This window comes from Mauremys mutica, chromosome 2, assembly GCF_020497125.1.
Source record: "Mauremys mutica isolate MM-2020 ecotype Southern chromosome 2, ASM2049712v1, whole genome shotgun sequence".
Lineage (NCBI taxonomy): Eukaryota > Metazoa > Chordata > Testudines > Geoemydidae > Mauremys > Mauremys mutica.
In genome coordinates this window covers 127,095,300-127,116,288 of record NC_059073.1, presented here as the reverse complement: position 1 = coordinate 127,116,288, position 20,989 = coordinate 127,095,300, and the positions used below count along the sequence as shown (strand labels likewise).

At 38.7% G+C, this 20,989-nt stretch overlaps 1 long non-coding RNA gene across 1 annotated transcript; it reads left to right on the top strand.

The window, feature by feature from the left end:
• The first annotated feature begins 12,159 nt into the window (after nt 1-12,159).
• LOC123364742 lies at nt 12,160-20,427 on the top strand. The gene is made up of 3 exons (XR_006577247.1): nt 12,160-12,342; nt 18,309-18,435; nt 19,406-20,427. It is a non-coding gene; the product is annotated as an uncharacterized LOC123364742 (long non-coding RNA).
• Nucleotides 20,428-20,989: the final 562 nt, after the last annotated feature.

Genomic DNA, 20,989 nt, shown 5'->3' with positions numbered 1-20,989 from the left:
GCTAGAAATGTTTGCATGCATGAAGAATTGGGTAGGGTCGGGGGAATCAAATAGTTGGGGACACTTCAGTCCTCAGTTATTCAGAGCAGCCTCAGAAATCCATGGAAACCATCTGGGTACATCTGCAGGCAAAATTTGCAAAAAATCTGAGCAAATTCTTCTCATAGGTTTAACTTTTCTCCCTTCCAGCCCTACCACCTCATTTGCATGCTACACACTTCTGCAGGAGCTAGCCCATGTAAAATGTTCTCTTTTATTTCAATTAATAAAACTATCATAATGATATAAAGGATTGCTGGTCATGAAAAGGGCACATTTCAGTAAGACTGTCCTTTAGATTTATTTTAACCTCACCTCCCTGCTTTGTAACTATATCATTTAAACCCCTTAGTCCATTTAAAAAAAAATCTTGAGCACATTTATTCTGTTTGCCATCTTATTTCATATATTGTCAAGTAACAAAGACCACTGAAGCTAAATAGGTCACCTCAAAGTCTTCTCTTTTCCAAAGAGAATAAATGTAAACGATTTTTCCTAATAACAAATATTCTGAAAGCCTGAACTCTCCCATCTGTTTTGCCTTCTGCACGCTCCAATAGAGTAATATTTTTGGTATGAAAACAAAGCCAAATATGGCAATTTAGACAATGCGTAGCTAAAGCTTAATATAAATGAATATATATGCATGTGTTTTGATTTGTATGCTATCCCAATTGCCTTTTCTACTTTCAGCTTCAGATGGCTTTAGGGATTTCCTCTACACTAGCCTTTAAATCATGGTCAGTAAGGTACACGATGTTCCATTAATAATATATGTGATCTCTCTTTTGGATCATTGTTAATTCCAGAGCAAAAGTATGGGGAATTTCACTGAGAAAAGTGTAGTTAACTAAAGTAGGGATGAGCAAAGTGGTTCACTTAAGATAAGATTTCCCAACAAACTTTTTATTGTCCTTCAGACTGAACCTGAAGCAAAAATTTGTTATGATTCTTTAAAGTTTGCATAAGCGTGAGGCCTTCACTCCATCCCATGATCTGCCACTTACCTGCAATGGCAGGTCCTTCTTCAGGTGTCTTTACCTCCCATCTCTGGGCAAGGTGACTCCACCCACTCCATCAGTGTTTTTACTTCACAATAAGAAAAAGCAGCTCTTTCCCCATTCTTTGATCCTATGTAGTAAACTATTTGCCTGGGGAAAAAAGGGACCCTTCACTGGCCTCTGCTGCTTTCAGCTTTTGAAAACATAAAGGCATAACTTGGTTTATCTGCAATTGACACCCTAAAGTGCATCACTTACTTAATTCTAAATCTTGGTGGTTTTTTTCCATACCTCGTGTTGACAGCTGGTAATTGTGGAGTAAGGAGTTTTAAGAACTGTAGCCATTCTGCATGCGGTTTCTGCAGCTTCACATTCTGCAGCATTCTGTGTGGCAGAGTTCAGGCAGCTTGCTGGTCGGTAGTAGTTACAGCTGGAGCTAGACTCAAAGAATAAAATGACTGAGTGTAATTTGTAAACAAAGACCTCTTTTGGTTGTGCTAGTTTTATTTATTCATTTATTGGTTATTTTAATTGGAGCAGGGCAACAAGAAAAATAAAATGATCATTAATTTAAAAAAAGGATATTGTCTCATTGGACTACTGGAAAAACATCTGCTGAGCCTCCAAGCATAGCCCTTGTTGCTGAGAATAGTAGACAACCAAGTATAGTATTGGTTAAGTGAAGTTACCAACCACAAGAAATGCAAGATTATGAAAATGAAATATTCCTCCATTTTTTTCTGTCCAACAGTAGTATTGCAGGAGAATCCTGTTTAGGTGATGGATGACTAAAAGGAAAGTCACTAAAAAACAAACAAAATAAAACTGAAGGCCTCATCCAAAACTGATTGAAGCCAATGGAAATTCCAAGTTTATTTGCTAAATGCCATGCAACTGATCACTTACCTACTGCTGTTTCATTTCATGTTCCCTGTAACTCTGATTCACAGAGCACACAATATCATCAGCTAAATAAAGCAAACAGGGAATTGTGTCTATTCAATGTTCTGTGTTTCATTCTCTTTCTTCTACCAGTTGTGTCCTTTTATGGCCCAAAAAGTATGTGAGCTGGCAAGTCACATGAAATCCAAAATTGTCTGGGGACTTGGTTGCAGGTACAGTCTCTGAAACTACTTTTACGTTTTCTTTCTTTTTTTTTTTTGGTAATTGACTAGATTTCAGGTTGCCAGAGTCCCTTTAAATATATTTCATTGTTCGGATATTTCAAGCCTAAGGTCTGGGTTGCTCAAGACTATGCAATGTGACACTACAACATGTCTCTTTGGTATGCTAATTGTTTCCTCCCAGCTGTTACAAGAGCATCTGTTGCACATTGCACACACAGAGCAACGCCCAGGGTGCAGCCCTACTCATTACCTTCTGCTGTTGATTCTGCTACCTCCAGGCTTTTAAGGTCCATTCTGAGGCCCCTATGGAATCTGTTAACAGCAGTTGCAAACAGGAGAGAAATTCAAGTAAGCATAAAAGTTACAGTTCAGAAACATTTCAGTGACACGTGCCAAACAAGGTATGACTGACTATGATTTGTGCAGTGATAGGAAAAGCAAAGAGGAGTTATTTATGAATTTAGATGTATACACTAGAGGCAAAGCCCCTGTCTATGGCTTTATATGCCTTGCCATATGTTAAAAATGTAATTGTGCTAGTATTAACAAAAGCAAACACAGAAGCTTCTCCAAAACCAGCAAGGAAAAATATGTAACTCACCCCAGCTACAACCAGCAGCCTGTCCTGAAAGCTCAGAAAAGAGATGTGCATTGCAGCAGGCCCTGAAGATCAAAGTGTCTGGGCTATTTTGGACCACAGTAGTGGGGGCATGAGTTCCAGTTCAGGCTCCAACTTAAGCACCTCTGCAGACCCCACAGCTGTGGCAACTAAGCATTTCCCAAGGCTATTAGTTATTCTAGGATATTACACTCTGTGTCAGAGAAAGATGATACAGTGGAACACAAATATAGTGATACTTCACTTGTGTTAACTAGAACAAAACTTACAAATTAATAACAATAATTAATGAATCTTTTGCACTTATATAGGATTTTTCAGCCAAAGATCTTAAAGCACTTCAGTAAGATTGGTAACTATTATTATCATCCTTTTACATAAAGGGGAAATGAAGCATAGAAAGGTTAAGTGACTTATCCAGGAGGCACATGTCCACACAGCAAAATAATAATAAAAAAACCCCTACAGCAATTACTCTTAGCTTCTGTGTCAACTTACTCAGGCTCATGCTATAGGGCCATATCAGTGTGGTTATTTTCACTTGGGCTGGACCCCAGGCTCTAAAAACTGGCAAGGGGGGAGAGCCCGAACTCCAGCCCAAATGGGAAAGTATGCCCTTCTATTTTTAGCCCTGTAGAGCAAACCTGAGTCAGTTGACCGGGCTCTGAGACTTGCATCACAGGGTTTTTGTTGTTGTTGTTTTTTAATTCTTTTTTAATAAAATAAAAAAAAAATCATAGAACTGGAAGAGACCCTGAAAGGCCATCGAGTCCAGCCCCCTACCTTCACTAGCAGGATCAAGTACTGATTTTTGCCCCAGATCCCTAAGTGGCCCCCTCAAGGATTAAACTCACAACCCTGGGTTTAGTAGGCCAATGCGCAAACCCCTGAGCTTTTTTTGGCAGTGTAGACACAAGTGTCAGTGGCAGCAATAAAAGCTAGGTCTTAAGGCAGCGTGGCCTCCCTTTGTCTCAGTGCATTGCAATGTGCAAAGTGCAGTTCTTTTTGGGAGGAACCTTGTCTTGTAGGGATTGATCCTACAAGGCGCTGAGTACTCTTGATTGCTGCTGAAGTTTATGGAAGCTAAGAGTACTCAACTCCTCTTGGAAAGGGGCAAATCTGCAGCGATGATAATCTGTGAAAATAATCATTTCACTGTAAAAAAGTTCTACTGTGTATCTTTCAATATACTGTACACTTAGGATAGAACAGGTCAGACTTAGCTTTTGGTTTGCAATAAAGGTCCTAAGTGAGCCACAGAAGTTTAAGAAACTAAGAAAAAAAACGAGTCAGTGGCTCAGTTTCAATTAGAAGCCCTTGATTCTCTTGGGGTATGTCTACACAGCAAAGAAAAACCCCTGGCTGGCCCATGCCAGCTGACTCAGGCTGCGGGGCTGTTTCATTGCTGTATAGACTTCCGGCCTCAGGCTGGAGCCCAGGCTCTGGGACCCTCCCACCCTACAGGGTCTGAGAGCCTGGGTTCCAGCCCAAGTCTGAAGTCTACATACCAGTGCAACAGCCTTGCAACCCGAGCCCTATGTGCTCAGGTCAGCTAGCATGGGCCAGCTGTGGATTTTTCTTTGCTGTGTAGACATACCCTTGGTGCCACAGCCTTTGCTCTAACTACTATGGACCATTGCCCTCTGCTGGATAGAATCAGAACTTCTGAGTTGTGTGTCATATGCCCTTTATTGCTAGTAGTCAGCAGATTCTTTTTTGCCTCAAGTGGTAGAGAGAGTATCCATTATTACAGTATCCTGACATTTAAAGTGGCCATAATATACAGAGCACTGGTAACTATAACTGGTTGAACAATTTAGAAGAATGGTTATGAATATACTCCCCTTTTGACTAGTTGCAACTTCACAAACCTTTCTAGGTTTCTGAAAATATATCTGTTTATTTTCTTATGTGATCTCCAGATGTACTCAGTGAATATCTTCAGTTCCTGGGTTGTACGCAAAATAGACTATTTAATATTCATTAGTCATGTTGTATGACCAGTTGCTTAAGACTCATGGTATTGTTTCTGTTCCTGATTGAAACTCCTTTATAAACTCTAAAATAACAAAAATACAAACTTCTAGTATGTGTTTAGCATAATCTTGTGTTAAAATCAGGGCTGCCCAGATGGGGGGGTGGGGGGGAAGTGGGGCAATTTGCCCCAGGCCCCCATGAGAATATAGTATTCTATAGTATTGCAACTTTTTTTTATGGAAGGGGCCCCTGAAATTGCTCTGCCCCAGGCCACCTGAATTCTCTGGGCGGCCCTGTGTTAAATTGGTGACAATTTCAGGATTCACAGATAATTTCAAACTAATTGTTTGTTCTAAAACTAGGGAATAATGAATCATGTGGCCCCCCACATCTATCTTGGAGCTTATATTTGTGAAATTATAATTAAATATTTTTTCTATTCAGCCAGCATTAGCATTTACTATGAACAGGGGCGGCTCCAGGCCCCAGCACGCCAAGCGCGTGCTGGGGGCGGCAAGCCGCGGGGGTTGCTCTGCCGGTCGCCGGGAGGGCGGCAGGCAGGGTGCCTTCGGCGGCATGCCTGCGGAGGGTCCGCTGGTCCCGCAGCTTCATTGGACCTACCGCAGGCGTGCCTGCGGAGGGTCTGTTGGTCCCGCGGCTCCACCGAAGCCGTGGGACCAGTGGACCCTCTGCAGGCATGCCTGCGAGAGGTCCACCGGAGCCGCGGGACCGGCGAGCGGCAGAGCGCCCCCCGCGGCATGACGCCATGCTTGGGGCGGCGAAATGTCTAGAGCCGCCCCTGACTATGAAGTCCTAGGCAACCACAGATTCGTAATTGTATTATACACATACATTTTTTGTCTGTGTGCTTCATAGATTGTGTGGACAGGTGAATACAAATTTGCACAGGATAAACCAATATTGCATTCCCTACTGTAGGCTCCTCAGCTGAAGTTCACTCTTGTATACTGTCAGTTTCCTAAACTGCTTTCAGAAATATGAAGGCTGAGTGACAGAGGTGACTTATCTTGACAAGGGCTGTTGCTGCTTGAAGAGAAGAAATTGCAAAATGAGAGAACCAAGAGAGAACTTTTGATTTTCTTGTTGTATACAGTGCTTCTGCACTGCCCAAGACACAGAACTCCCAATGAGGAATAATTTATCTATAGGAGAAATGTCAGGCTCAAGTATACATTAGATTTATTTTTAAATTTTATTTTGTGTACATAATGTGGAAGGTAACAATGGATATCCTAGTCACCTATTACTTTCAGTACTCTGTGGCTGTATCCTATTAACCTATCCTCTTTTCTAATTATATATATATATTTTTAAATTTCATACTTTAACCATTTTGGGCAGGGACTTTGTCTTTCTATATTTCTGCATGGTCCTTGCATACATGGAGACTCCAGTCAGTAGGAGCGGCAGGCAAAGCTGCAGTTGGAGGGAATAGGTAAAATAGGGCCCAAACAGGGCCATCCCTGCCCCCAACAGTTTTCCTGGACCAAGAATTTGCAGGTGAGACTCTCCACCACTTGGGAGACATGAGGCCCTAGGTGGTGCCTTGGGGACAAACTGCAGAGAGGAACTGGCCAGATACTCTAGCTGTGGGGAGCAGCTGCAGAAACAGCCAAAGCAGGGACCTTTAGACATTCAGTGTTAACAGGGTTTCTCTGCCCCGTACTGATTGGCGGTTTGCTCCAAGCTTCTCCTTCCGCTTCCTTCAGTGTCTTCACCTCACCGTCACTCCATACCTTGTAGCCTTTTATTTTATTTAAAGGGAACTTAGTGATGTTGTATTAGTCAGCTGTGTTTGCTACAGCTTCTGGCTCAACAGAGTGAAAATTGACTCTGGTGCTTTTCTCAAATTTTGAGACTCTAGAAACACACAAAGTCCAAGAATCATTCCCACAGACACAATCACAAGTACAAAGTCTTGTCCATGCTACAGGTTTTATTAAACCAAGAAGTAAAGTTACAATTAACCATGCATATAGAAATCCTGCAAAAACCCATGCAATAATTATAACTGTAGTCATACATCCTCAAAAACATTCTAGGATCTGATAGATCGCTCAATAGATGATCATTGTTAGAGGTTGATCCTTGGGTCTCCCCACTTTTACCAGCCATGGAACCCTCTTTTATATTGTAATTCTGACCACACCTAACACCTTATGCATATGCATGAAAGTGTCAACCCTCTTTTCCTTATCTATACTTCCACACCCCACGAATCTTGAAGTACCTCATTTTTAAGAAGTTGTTCTTAGTCCTTCTTCTCATTAGCACAATATGTACTCCGCAGTCAGGATCAGATATTTAAAGATATTGCAATCAAATGTCTAGTGTTCTTGGACAACACATTGCTATTGAGAGCCACTTTTCTGTAACATCGCCTACTGGCATATTTTTACAGTAATTTTGTGACTGTACTAACATAGAGTTATTCTTCAGTCACGCTCATGCTTCAATAAATTTGTTAGTCTTTAAGGTGCCACAAGTACTCCTGTTCTTTTTGCGGATACAGACTAACACGGCTGCTACTCTGAAACCACTCATGTCAAGCATTCTTAAGTCTATGGCCTCGTATGGCTAAGCTAAAATCTTACAGTTCTCAGCCTGTAGGCCTTGCGTTTCAAATCTGCTTTACTTACCTACCTAATACAAAATCATCACTCCTAAATACTTATCAATCTTATACTTCTAAAATCCTACAACTTAAATCCTTTTAACATACATTGATTATCTATGAAATAGCATATGAACTGACTATAACACCACCTAACACAATGACAAATGGATGATGAAATGAACTAATTGCCTACAACCTGCTGCTCTTAACCTTCTTCTTACCTGTTTTGTTCCATTCATCCTCCTTTCCTTCCTTTTTTATTCCATGTAGCTGATACCCTCCAAAGTAAACCAGCCACCCAAAAAATCGTGGTATTTACACAATATTTCCAAGCATCCCATTGTTCACTCTGTTTGTGTGTTATACACCTACCCCAACCCTATGACTCTCTTGTCTTGAAGATGGGATGGATCACTCTATAATTGTTCTGTTCTGTTCATTCCCTTTGAAGCATCTGACACTGGCCACTGTCAAAAGACAGGATATTGGGCTAGATGGGCAATTAGTCTGACCCACTATGTCTGTTCTTATGTCTATTTAGATTGTAAGCTTTTCAGGGGAAGGACAATCTGCTAGTCTATTTGTACACTGGCTAGCACAATGGGACCCCACTCATGGTTGGTTCTTTGGCACTGCCACAATAAACAGAACTAATAAGAGGCAAATCCTTAGCTGGAGTAAATGAATTGAGTTCAGTGGGTGTATGACAATTTACAAAAGCTGCAGATCTGCCCCACAATTTTAACTATTAGCTCTGAGGCACCTTTTCACCATGACTATAGGTCTTATGTGTTCTCATAGATGCTATTTCTCCCCAAACCTTGTAATTTTAAAAATACAGTTATAAGAGATTAGCAGTCACATTACTGCTGTTCATTGGACATACTTTGGATTTCACTAGTTTGCTGGAATGATTTGAGTGTAATGAGTTATTCTTACCATGGAGCTTGGAATGATGCAGGACAGAGAGGCAAGTCTGAAAAATCCACTTTTCATAGTTATTATTTTCTACCTTGAAAAAGTTGGGAAAAAAAAGGAGGAAAGCTTAAAATTTGTGGAGGGGGCCTGGTTTCCCAGTTTTTACTGTTTTCTAATTTATTACAGTGGGAGGGGCGAGAAGAGGGAAGTGGGAAAATAAAACCTCAAATCCAAAAACTGAAAATGGAACACCAAAAAAATTATTTTCCAAAAACTAAAATGAAACATTAAGTGAAATGAAACTTGTTTTTAATATTTTTCAAAATGTCAATTCAAAGCAAATTTTTTATTTTGAATATTCTCAACAGAAAATTGGGAAAAATATCAGTCAACATTGGCCATGAAAAATTTCAACAAAACCACATTTTTGGATGGGAAAATTGTATAGTAAATATTTTTTGTTTTGGACCAGCTCTGCTAGCTCCCACCTTTGCTAACACAGTCATGGAGATCTAACTGCCATCATTTCCAACTGCAAAATTGCACCCAGAATTATTAGCAGGTGCAAAATGGCATGCAGAAAATGGAAGACTGTTTTTAAACCTCAAGGAACCATATAGGAAAACTTACTTCAGAAATAAATGGAGCTATATACTGAAGGATAATATTAAGCTGCATGTTTTCAAAGGATTTATGTAAGAGAAAGAAATAAAAGAAACTTTTTATTTAGTTACAAAGTTCAAGTTTTCATTATGCAAAAGGTCCAAATTTGGAGGAACTACAACATGCTGAATGAAAAACAATAATACCCAATATGACAACATCCTTCCCCAACCTTGGCCTAAGACAACCAGATCAAAAACAATTACAGCATGCAGTAATCTTGTGCAGATTTTTAATTAAAATGTATTCATCTCACTATGTAGAGGATTCTGGTGTCAAGGATCATCTGAATAAAGAGATGGTAGTAGACTTACAAAAGTTGCTGTTGAATAGAGAGATAATCCTGTATAGATAACAATGCTAATGTTAAAATATTAACACATTATTGAATTTGATTATTGTAATATTTGCAAAGTGAAAGCTTAGTGCATGGATCAAACATTCATGATAATATTTTAGTAGTACTGCTTCCTCTGCCTGTATTTGATAGAAAATTAACTGCCACTTTCCATTTCACAAAAAGCTGTGCGATGCCCAGAAAGTCTGCAGATCTTAGCTTCTAATCTATACTGAAGACTATCCAAACCTCTGGGTTTAACCTGCCATACAGCTAACTTTCATGGCTACCTGGTTCCTGTATCTGAGACATCTCCACCCTCCTTTTCCCCTCATATTTCTTTTAAAGGACTGAAGGCTTCCATTTGTTGATGTCTGTGGGTTCTTCTGCTGAACAACATTATTCCTTGCATAGGTTTAATTTCTGTTATGATAAAGACTGGATGAAAGTTTTAGGTAGAAATCCAAAACTTCCCAGGCCATCTCACTATGACCCAGATAGCTCATCAAACCATTTAAGGGAACATTTTCAGTGCAAAGTTAACCCAGCTACTTATCCAGGTGTTGCCCAACCATCCACACAAACCCTTCACCTGAGTTTAATGGTGTTTTCTATCCAGGCTAGCTGGCCCAGCTGGAGGTATGAGTTAATACCTGAGTGCTAGTTTCACTTGGGCTGGTAACCTGCTCAATTTGCAATAAGGGTGAAGGCTAAATCTCTTGAGTGTTGGTAGTCCTCCAACACCATCTCACAGTTCCTCCTGGGTGCCCAGAAGGACAGAGAAGTTCTCCCACAATTAACTGGGAAAGAATGAGAGAGTGGCTTCTAACTTGGATATATCTTTGCAGCGTGGCTACGCTAACCAAGTGCTCAGACACAGATGCTGGTCATCTGGGTTAAACCTTTAATGAAGACATACCTATATTGTGAGTCCACTTCAGCAGACAAAGCAGTGTTATGCAGTGTGGTACAATTGGCCCAGATAAGCCCTTTTGCTAAGAGCTCATTCTTGAAGTATATTTAGCAGGAAAGCCTCGCTGTGTGGAAAAGCATTAAGGCTAGATGAGCCCTGCATCACCCAAAGAAACACACAGACACCATGGTAGCTCAGAAGACCCTGCCTTCTGGAAGCTTGATCATTGAGTACAGGTGGTTGTTCACATGGTCTTTGTCTTGATTAAGTCAAATGATCCAGTTTAGGTTGCATTTACCTGATGTGCTATCTAAGCCTAAACTCCACTCAACCTTTTTCCTAGTGTAGTTTCAAGATAAAACCTAGCACCTCAAGGTAAAACCTAGCACTTAAAGGTAAAACTAGTGGGTCACTCTGTTGGGTAGATTCCTGCTGAGGCTTGAATTCAACCAGCTGAAATTGAACTACAGTCATTACCCTAAATCTACAGTTAAAAAAAAAAGGTTGAATTTAGCTAGCATGTGTCAGCTAAGACTGAACTAAATTCACTTTTCTAGACAAGAAAAAGCCTTGAAAAACATCTATTCAAGAAAAAATCTTGCAATGCAAAAGCCAAACTCGAGAACCTGGGTAGAATTGGGAGATTAGATGTAGGTGCTATTTGTTTGACAGACGTTTCAACCTCAACCAAAATCTAAATCCAGAGTTACTCAGGTTTGCACCCCTTGTGCTATCAGAACATACCCTAACCATATTTAGATGAGTGATGGCCCTTTGCTTGGTATTCATGGTGACCTGACTAGAGATAGTCAGAGAATCTGAACTGGATGGAAGAATAAAGAAAATAATGACAAATATTTGCTGCACTGTCGTTCTGCCATATTAGAACATAAATGTTTTACATTTTCCCTGAATGCTCAGCAGTTTGTTAAATTGCTGGTATTATCATATTGAATTGAACACTCTGCTGATGTGGCATTCCTGCCTCTGGATTCCTTGTGCTTTTCAGTTCTCCTTTCATCGACATAGAATAGTGTATTAACTGTTTTTTGCCTATTATTACTGTATTTGAACATGCATGTAGTACCCTTACTAATATGGCAGTCTTATTGGGTTTTTATATGAATGCACTCTTCTTAGTAAATCCAAAGAGAATATCAGAAAACAAAACAAAGATAGGAAAATTCAGACTAGGAGTATTAAGAAAACAATTAAAAATGTCCTGGAATGCGTAGTATGTTCTTAATTGCTCTTCTTGGACAGGTTAATATTTATGTTTTTATAGCAGTCATTTTAATCAAATTTGTCTTTAGTACTACATGGATACAGAGAGGATTTAAAATTAATGTTTATGATTAGCAAAGGCTCCTCTCTACTGTTTCAAAAAGAGCTAGTAGATACGGAGAAAAAAGACTGTTTAGTGAGTGAGGAAGATAAGTCTACATTGGGGAAAGAACTGAAGGTATTGCAAAGGGATTTGATTGGAGTGGTGCAAATAATGGATTTTTCAGTTTGTTGACAATTCCAGCAAAATTGGGGTGGGGGAATCATTTCAGGTTGGGGTGACCAGAAACAGATTTTTTTTTGAAATTTTCAGTGAATCAAAAAGTTTAAAAAAAAATCAGTTTGGATAGACTAAAATGTTTCATTGACTGGAAATGAAAGATTTTATTTGTATTTTAGGCATTTCATGTTTTTAATAAAATTGAAATATAAATTCTTTTCAAACTGAAAAATCAGAACATTTCATTTAAAAATATCAAAATGAAATATTTCACTTATTTTCTGATTCTTTTGTTTTGTTTTTCCCCAACCAAAACAATTTGGCAAAACCAACGTGAAGTTGTGAAATGTTTTAGTGTCACCAAATCTGCATTTTTCCCAGGAAAAAGATTTGGAAGAAAAAATTCACCGAGTTCTAGTTTTGTTTCCTGTTGTTCCAGAGAATACCGCACAACCATCCAAGTCATCTGGAATCTTTTCATTGACTCAGTGGACTTTAGATCAGGCTCCAGGGGAGCGCACAAGCTAGACACCTGGAATGTGCTCACTCTGATGGAAATGTTGCAGTCCTCCCAGTAAAAATCTCCAGGAAATCTCTGCCACTGAAGTAAGGCTGAAAATTGGTAGTGATTAACAAAAATAATTGTATTGTAGCTTGGGAGAGATTGATTTGTCCATGATTCTAGTGGATCCAGAATTCTTGGAAACAGAGCATTCTGATTGTAATGGTCTCATGTTGCCAAGGATTGTTACCTTATTACCCCTCCTGCCTCTAGCGACAGGTAGCCTTGCCTGTGGTGGCTAGCTCCCTAACACCACAAGTCTGTTATTAGCTATCCTCTGGGCTATGCCATGCATGTCTTTGCCTTGCAGGTTGACGGGAGGTGCACCTAATCCCCAAGTTCCCTTGAAACATTCCACTGTGATATCCAGCCCCTGAGAGTGGCTACTCACAGAAATCCCATATTCTCTGCCCTCAAAGAAGCAGAGTATCCAGTTTTACCTTAAATCACTGCTCCTGTGAATCACATAGCACTTGTAATTGAACAAGAGAAGATTTATTTATTTATTCAAATAAAAATAAGAAAGTGCAATGGAAACATCTGTTTACAATACAAAATAGCATCATAACATGTGAACTAGAGCCTATACTTATTAATAATTACCTTTCCTATCTTATAAAGTACATTTCCCCACAAAGTTTAGTCCATTGGAGAGCTGACTGTTTTACAGGATCCAGACTTTCATGGAAACACTCCTGCTGCACAAGATGTTTCCTCAGTGAATGGATATAGAGTGCCTTTCCCCCCTCTGTAATACTGAAACAAACTTTTGTCTCTATTTATAGACAGGACAATCTCCTGCCTATTGCAATGTTCCTTTTTCACTTTCACATGGTTTAGATGGTTTTCCATTGATATTCTTGGGATGGCTAGAAAACTGAGTTTTGCATTGCATCACTGGCTAACCAGGAAGGGCTGACATCTTTCTTCTACTTCCATGGGCCATCACTGCAATATATTATCCCCCTGATGACTAACTTTTTTATCCCAAGACCTCAAAGCATACTTTCAGTATAGTCACATTATTCCTTAAATATTCCTGTACATACATCTCACAATGATAATGAGTCTTGAAAAGTAATAAACTTTCTGCAGATACCTTACATGTTACCTCTTCAAGGCATGTGTTTGCTATAGTGAGATTCTCAGGACTGAGACATGAGTTGTTTGCAAAGAACAGGGGATTCTTTGCCAAAGGAACTTTGTGTCACATTGATATTCATGGATTGTCTTGGATTGCACTGCTATGAAGAATTAACAACTTGAATAGCAAGTGTATGAGTGCAGTTTGACTCTTCCATCCAGTTTGAAAATGTATCTTCACGGGCAAAGGAGAAGCTATAAATAGCTTTAATTGTGTCAGCCTGAGGGCAACTAATTAACTCTGAAGAAGGAGATGATGTCTTGCCTGGATGGACTAAGTGAAATATGGGAAATAAGGGAAATTTGATCAAGGCTATGGAAGAAAATCAATTTTCATCATGTATGAATAGAACAGTGTAGAGGACATTCAAGAAGTTAGCATCAGGACTCATTCTGGGGGTGGGCAAGATGGTTACACTGTGTGCCAACTTCCAGGGGATGCCACCATACCACTGTGGTGCTATTTTTTTGCTTCTCATGGGTGGGAAACCACCAGTGAAAAGTTTTCTGCCCTGGCCAAGGAAAATGGCTAGGGTCACTTCTTGTTAGCAGAGGGACAGTGGGGAGCGGGCGGATGGAAGCTGGTGTCATGGGCTTTGATGGATATAAAGATATAGTTTAGCCTACTTGTGTTATTGGTGCTAAAAATAAATAATTATCCTTATGAGAGAGAAGAGATAAATGGTCTGGTGATGGTGTGTGAACCAGAGAAGTGCTGTTAATGTAATTATATCAGTGGGGAAGAGACTAGCCAGTGGTTAGGCCATCACATTGGCAGCATTGCCACCAACCCGAAATACCAGAGACAGTGTCCAGATGAGAACTATCAGTATCAAGCCACTAAATTAAAAGAGTCTTATGAAACATGTTACCCTAGATATATACATTCTATGGAATCCTACACATTAATATATACAAAGATTACTGTGTTATGTCAGTCACATATCTTTGTGTATATCTTCTACCAAGATGCATTCTTCTTTGTACTTCCTATTTGTGTGAGTAGTTGTTTTTCACTCTGACTGCATGCTTGCATGGTTACCTTATTTACATTATCCTATTCTGTGATTTTTAATTACTCTTGGTCCTATAGTAATTACTGTTTTATCCTGAAAGCATTGCTCTAGTGTGGTCCATTATGAGCTTTAAAGTGCATATGTTCAGGTATCACAATAGCGTTCCTCTCGCATAAGGTTGTATTAAGCAATTCAGCAGCACTGGCTGTGTGTGACTGTAGAACATACTTAGTTGCATATTTTATGGATAATATAAATTCAAAAGACTTTTTATAGCCACAGGGAGGGACTTTCCCCCCTCTGATAAACACAGAAGAAAGATTTGCTCACAGGAAACAAAATATTCAGATCAAGTTGCTACTCACAAATCATTCTACAAGTAATGAAGCAGGTGGGTGTATTGGGCGGAGGGGGCGTGGGGAGAAAGGGGCTGTGTGAGGAGGGGGTAAAAGGGGTTGGTGTGGCAGGGGGAAGCTTCCACCAAAGACATTGCAAATGCATTTGCTTTGGTGTCAAAGTCTGCACTGCCACTTTGCCTCTAGACTCCATGGTGATGAATGATTGGGGGGAAGGGGAGGAGGAGGAAAGAGGAAGTTTCTAGGTATAGGATCCTTAAGCATCCTCTTTGTTTCTTTTTCAAAAGAGTGAAACCTTCTTCAGTATGTGGTGAGTTGGATATGCTTTCTAGAGCTATCAGTATTGTCAAATCCAAGCATTCCAAAAATCATTTTTTTTCTAAATTGATGCATTACTTTTATTGCCTTTTTGTTTTTGAGTCTTTAGGGTTCAAGCTTTTCTCCACTGGAGAACTGGATTTTGAAAAAATGAAAGTAGAGATTTCCATGTAATAATATGACTCTAGGAGCTGTTGCTTAAGAAAAATTACCAAATATCAGACTTGTGATAAAATTGTGAGAGCTGCTAGTTATTACTGACCTGGGATGACCAAAGTGAGGGTGATTATAGAGTGTCATATGAAGCTCCTTCCCTATAATCTCTGCCTGAGATGAGTTTCGTTGGACTGTCAGGTCCCACCACAGATTTAGAGTTTGGCATTATCATGTTACCTGCTAGTGGTTTGCCCAAGTGGCCTGCTAATCTTTGTTTCATGAAGCGTGAAACTTCATTTGTAAGCATTAAAGTCCAAAGGGGAAAAAGTGAAAGATAACTTAAAATGCTTGTGTAGTCTAGTGGAAAAAAACACCTATGCAGCAATTTTTTAATTAAATTATTTTTGATTAGACCAGGACTATGCACTGCATGCCATGCACTTTTCTATAAAGGCAGCAAAATAGTCAGCTCTAAAAAAGGTTCAGAATATTAATATCCTCAGCTGGGCATGACTAAAGGTTTGGTTTTCTTTGATTGCACAGAAGCAAGATTATATTTAATATAGGGTTTTTTTTAAATGCCTAATTTGAATCCTGAAAGATCCACATTTTCGTCTATTTTCTGCTTTTCTTCATTTAGCAGTTTTGAATACCTTTGTGGTTGAAAGGAAACTCACCATGGTTCCCTGAAGTGGACAATATGGAGGAAGTGACAATAGTAAGACAAAAATGTGTCTAGTACTAAAAGAAGAGTTATGCAAATATGGAGTGGTCAATAGGGGTTAAATTCCTTTACTGTAACATTGTATTGTTCCAAGGTTGACACCACTACTAAAGGAAAACTAGAGGAAGGGAGATGGTGGAGTAATGAGGGTAATGGCTCTTCCTGCAGTTTTGAGAATGTCACAGGTCTTTGGTCATTACTGGATGTGTTTAAGAACAGGCTAGACAAACATCTGTCAGGAATGGTCTAGATATACTTGGTCCTGCTTCACTGTGAGTGTGGGGGGAAGGACTAGATGAGCTCTCATGGTCCTTCCAGCCCTACAGTGCTATGATTCTGTTTTCGTACTTGTTTATACTCCTACAAATCCTGTTGACTTTACTGGAAGGTCTGAGCATCTCTGAATATCAGGCTACTTTTATTTAATTGCCTAAGCATGAATTCAGGTGCTTCTCTTAAGTTTTCCAGTTCTGAAAATTTTGACCTTAACATTCCTTGTTCCAGTTTTCACCATCTGTAAAATGCGGATTAGATACCTTAAATGGATGTGTCCCCACCAGTCTCTCTTTTCCTCTTGTTATATCCTTTCCCCTCGGTTTCTCTCTCCTTTTTATATTCCCCTCCTTTACTCTAACAACCCCTTCTCCACCACTTCAACCCTAACTCCTTCCCCACCAAAAAATCAATTTTAGAAATATAAATAAAACAAATAAAATGCATCATGGTTTTTTTTTTGTTTATATGTATAAAAAGTAAAAATCCATGGGGGAAGAAATGCATCTTCCTGTAGGACTGACATTTTGTTTGCTGATAGGTCTCCAGACACAAAATTTCAGTGGGTGCTTTGTTCAAGGCTTTTATTGGCAAATATCCAAGTGATAAAAGTATATTTTGTTGTGCCTTTCCCTCTCTGTGGTTGTCTCAGCCACGAAGATAATATTGTGAAAATCTCCCCGACATCAATCTAGCTTTTTCCCTGATTCTCACTCTTCCCCAGTTTCATATAAAAAATGAGAAGTCAGTGGCTAGGGGCCAAAGAAGCAAAGTCTGAACAGTGTGTGAAAGTAAACTTAGTTATAATATCTGCTTGGTCTTTCCCTAATGCTTTTTATTTTTTATTTTATTTATTTAGACAGTTTTGTTAACCATTCGCTTGCTTACAGCGACACCAAATTTATCTTGGATACTGCCATCAGCTCATCATCCTTAGCCTCAGCATTCAGTTTTATATTCAATCAATATTTTTTTTCTTTTGAGAGTTTCCAGTACTCTTTAATTGTTTACCTCACTCTGTCAGGGCTTCTGTGGTGAGTAATGAGAGACAACCATTACTTCCTGTGCCTGAGTAACAATGCTGTATGATATTTGCAAATAGAGTAATAGTGAAATTAAGGATTATTATGAAAGAGGGTCATAACAAATAACTTCTTAATGTGCTTTCAAACAGAAAATTAAATGCAAGGAGTGAAATCCTGGCCATATTGAAGATAATGAGAGCTTTGCACTGATTTCAGTATGGTCAGGATTTCACATCAGAGTTTCTGAATTTTTTTTCTGTTATTTGTAGTTGTATGTTTTATACTAAAAATATGATTGTGTGTGAGAGCCTGAAAATTGTGGTAAAAGAATACTGCAAGTTAAGGTGCCTTAACTACCATTTGTAATGTTTCAAAATCAACCTAGCAATATCTAGCAGTTGGCATTAATTGGAAAGAATGGTAGAACGGGTTCTTGCATGCACTTCCTTGAGTAGTTGAAACAAGGATAAAATAAAGTTGTTAGGCTCCTGAAATACAACTGAGATAACATTACCAGCATGGCAAATGCTTTCAGTGAAATTTTGAACCTTGAAATAAGACATTTTCATCATTCATTTGAGTTTGTGAAAATGTTACAATGAAAACCATAACATTTTGTTGGTTTGGCTCAAAATAAGACTGATTTGAGTGAAAATATACTCATATTTTTCAGCAAATATCTAGAAACTGGATTTCTAAATACAAATTTGCATTTTAAGAAAAAGCAATTTTCAGATCAAAAGATTCACTATTTGGTGGTGGTGTGTGTGTGGGGGGGGGGAGGGTTATTGTTCAATGAAAACTATAATATCCCTTCCTCTTCCTTACAATATGATTGGAGGGGGGGAAACGTAACAAAAAGCAAAAATTGAGCTCTACAACATGGCCTGGAACAACATTGCTAATCTTTTTTTGATTTAAAAATTGGTTGTTTTAAATAAATTCATTTTTTCCACACCACCTTCATGTATAATGCAATATAACTTCTGCATCTCCCAGAATAAAGATTAACATAGAGATGACTGAAACAAATAAGAATTCAGAAACGGAAAAATTATTTAGCAAGAACCAGAATGAAGGAAAGACAAAGAGGGTGAAAATGTGGTTCTAAGACCTGCTGGCTGATGTAAGTAATTAGGCATATATAGAGATAATACATCAATCCTAGCTAAATATAAATTCATACATTCTTATTTTTTATTCACTGAAAAGGTCTTTCATGCAGATTCTTGGTGTAACTGTCACAGTTCCATTGGTTTGACAATTTACCCCAGTGGAGAATCTTCCCCTGGCACCATTAGCAGTCTGTACTGGGAAGTAGCAGAGGCCTGAATCAGCAGTGAGTAAAAGGTTTGGACTCAGTTACACTGATAGAGCTAGGAAGACAAGCTCACCTAGGGCCATCTTAGGCATTATGTGTGTCTCAAGCCAGTGTTGTTTTAATCCCTAACTTCATTCAGAACTTAAACATTTAAAACTAATTCAAAATGAATATTCGGTGTAGTTTTTCAAAGGAATCATTTTACTCCATTAGTGCATGTATTCACAAACTGCACATTTTCGTAGTCGACTATAAGCTGGTAGCCAACAACTTCCAGTTTTTAATAAGACCATAATAATTTAATAGCACAACTGTTTATAAAGGGATACAAAGGAGTAAATTAGAGTTTTAAAGACTGTAATTTTCAACATAAACAATAGAGCACAATAGCTGTAAAGGAGAATTTACATTTCATTGTCTTATTTTTCCCAAGCTAAAATGATTTCTTTCTCTTTTGTAAATGCAATCATTTTTAAAAGAAGATATTGGACCACCAGAAACTGCATTGTTTGAAGCACTAATGCATTCACTTAAACCAACAAAAGCATGGAAATCCTGAGTAAAGGCTGAAATTCTGGGCTGACACTCTATATTGACTCATGTCTTGTGCCATTCTTCCTCTCACACTCCCACAGTGGAGTAAATTAAAGCCGGAATGTCAGTCTAGATTTTCAGCCTCTGCTATGAAGAAAAAGAACAGTGATGTCCACGTAAGTTTTAGAGAAAGGAGTAATTAGAATCAGAAGCTCATCTTTGAATTTCTTTGCACCCACAGGGTAAGTGGGGTCCCCCACAGTGATGTTACCTAAGCAAAGCTTTTGAGACGAATAATGAATCTGTCTGACCAGAAACAAACTGACTCTCATCCGTCAACTATGATGGGAAACTCCAACAACAACATGACTTATTTACACAAGCCTTTTGTGGAGAGGAAAAAAGAAAAATGCCACCCACAAAACTAGATGTGTTGTTCAAGCCTGTCATTAGTAATGGTTGATATCATTCTCCCCCACCCTGCCTCTTTTGTTTTTGTGAATACACCAAGTATAATGTACTAGTTTTCTTTTTCTCCACTTTTCCCATATAATTCAATTTCAGAACTTGGCTCCTCATTTTTGACTCTCTTTCCAAAGAATTATAATTAAAATACTGGTACTTTGCCTTATCTTCTTGGTCACCAAAATATCCAAAACACACTGAATATGGTTGACCTGGTTGAAAATTTCCTGTAGAAAATGTATTTCAGCAGAAAATTTGGCTTTTGATTACATGATTTTTTTTCTCCAAAAAGTATTTCCCACTGAATGTAGTTATTTTGTCAAAAGGTTTTAGCCAAAATCTTTTGAATTCTGAGTTTTCTCTAAAAATTAAAAGATTTCTGTGGAGAATTTCAGGAAAACCGGGAGGTTTTTTTCATTGTTGTCAAATTTTCATGAGGGGAAAAAATTGGACCAGCTTCTGTGTGCATGAATGCTTCTGTACACTCTATTACACAATGGGATACACACATACATATCTCAGTGTACTATATTATATGGTATATTAATATTCAGGGGTCAATCCTGTTTCCAATCCTTTCAATGAGCAGGTTAGACTCGGAGCCTTTGAGACAAAAATGCTATACCAATGGCATTTTAAAATTGAGAATATTAATTCCCAAAGACAGGAAGTTAAAATATTCATTTTCCCAGCACCTTTAACTCAGTCATACCATGACTAGATTGTATTTTATATTGATGAGTATATTGTCATGTACAGTTTAACCTTGGAGATGTGATAAAATTGTTGTGCAAAATATTCCGAATGGAATCTGAAAATCTTTTAATCTGGTTTTATTTTCGGGGGAGGGGAGAAGAGTAATACATCATGACTGACAGCTATTTAGTATGAGGTGACAGCCATTTTTAGTTCTGAAGCTCATAATAAATTTCAGAATAGCTTTGTGCAAATATAAATCCAGCCAGTTGTTCAGAGGCCTGGTGGAGGAGAGTCTTTTAAAAATTAACCCTCACATTCCACTGATCTGAGAAATAGAGAGACAGTTAGGACAGGTGATTAAACTTGTCTGTTCAGAATGAAATGTAACATGCCAGAAAGCAACATTTGTTTGACGGTATTAGCTGGGTGCTGATACTTTCTGGAGCTTTCTTTACTCACTCTGATTTTCAGTGTGGGAAGATATCATATACAGAAGGAGACCATCATTCTTATGCATTTCTCTTTTTATTGACTACAATAGACTTCAAAGTTCCCACTGACTTCAGTGGGGCCAGGATTTCACCTGGTTTCTCTGAGAACATTCCAAACCCACAAAGTTTAAGGGGCTTTTTCATTTCATGAGATGGATGAAATTCACACC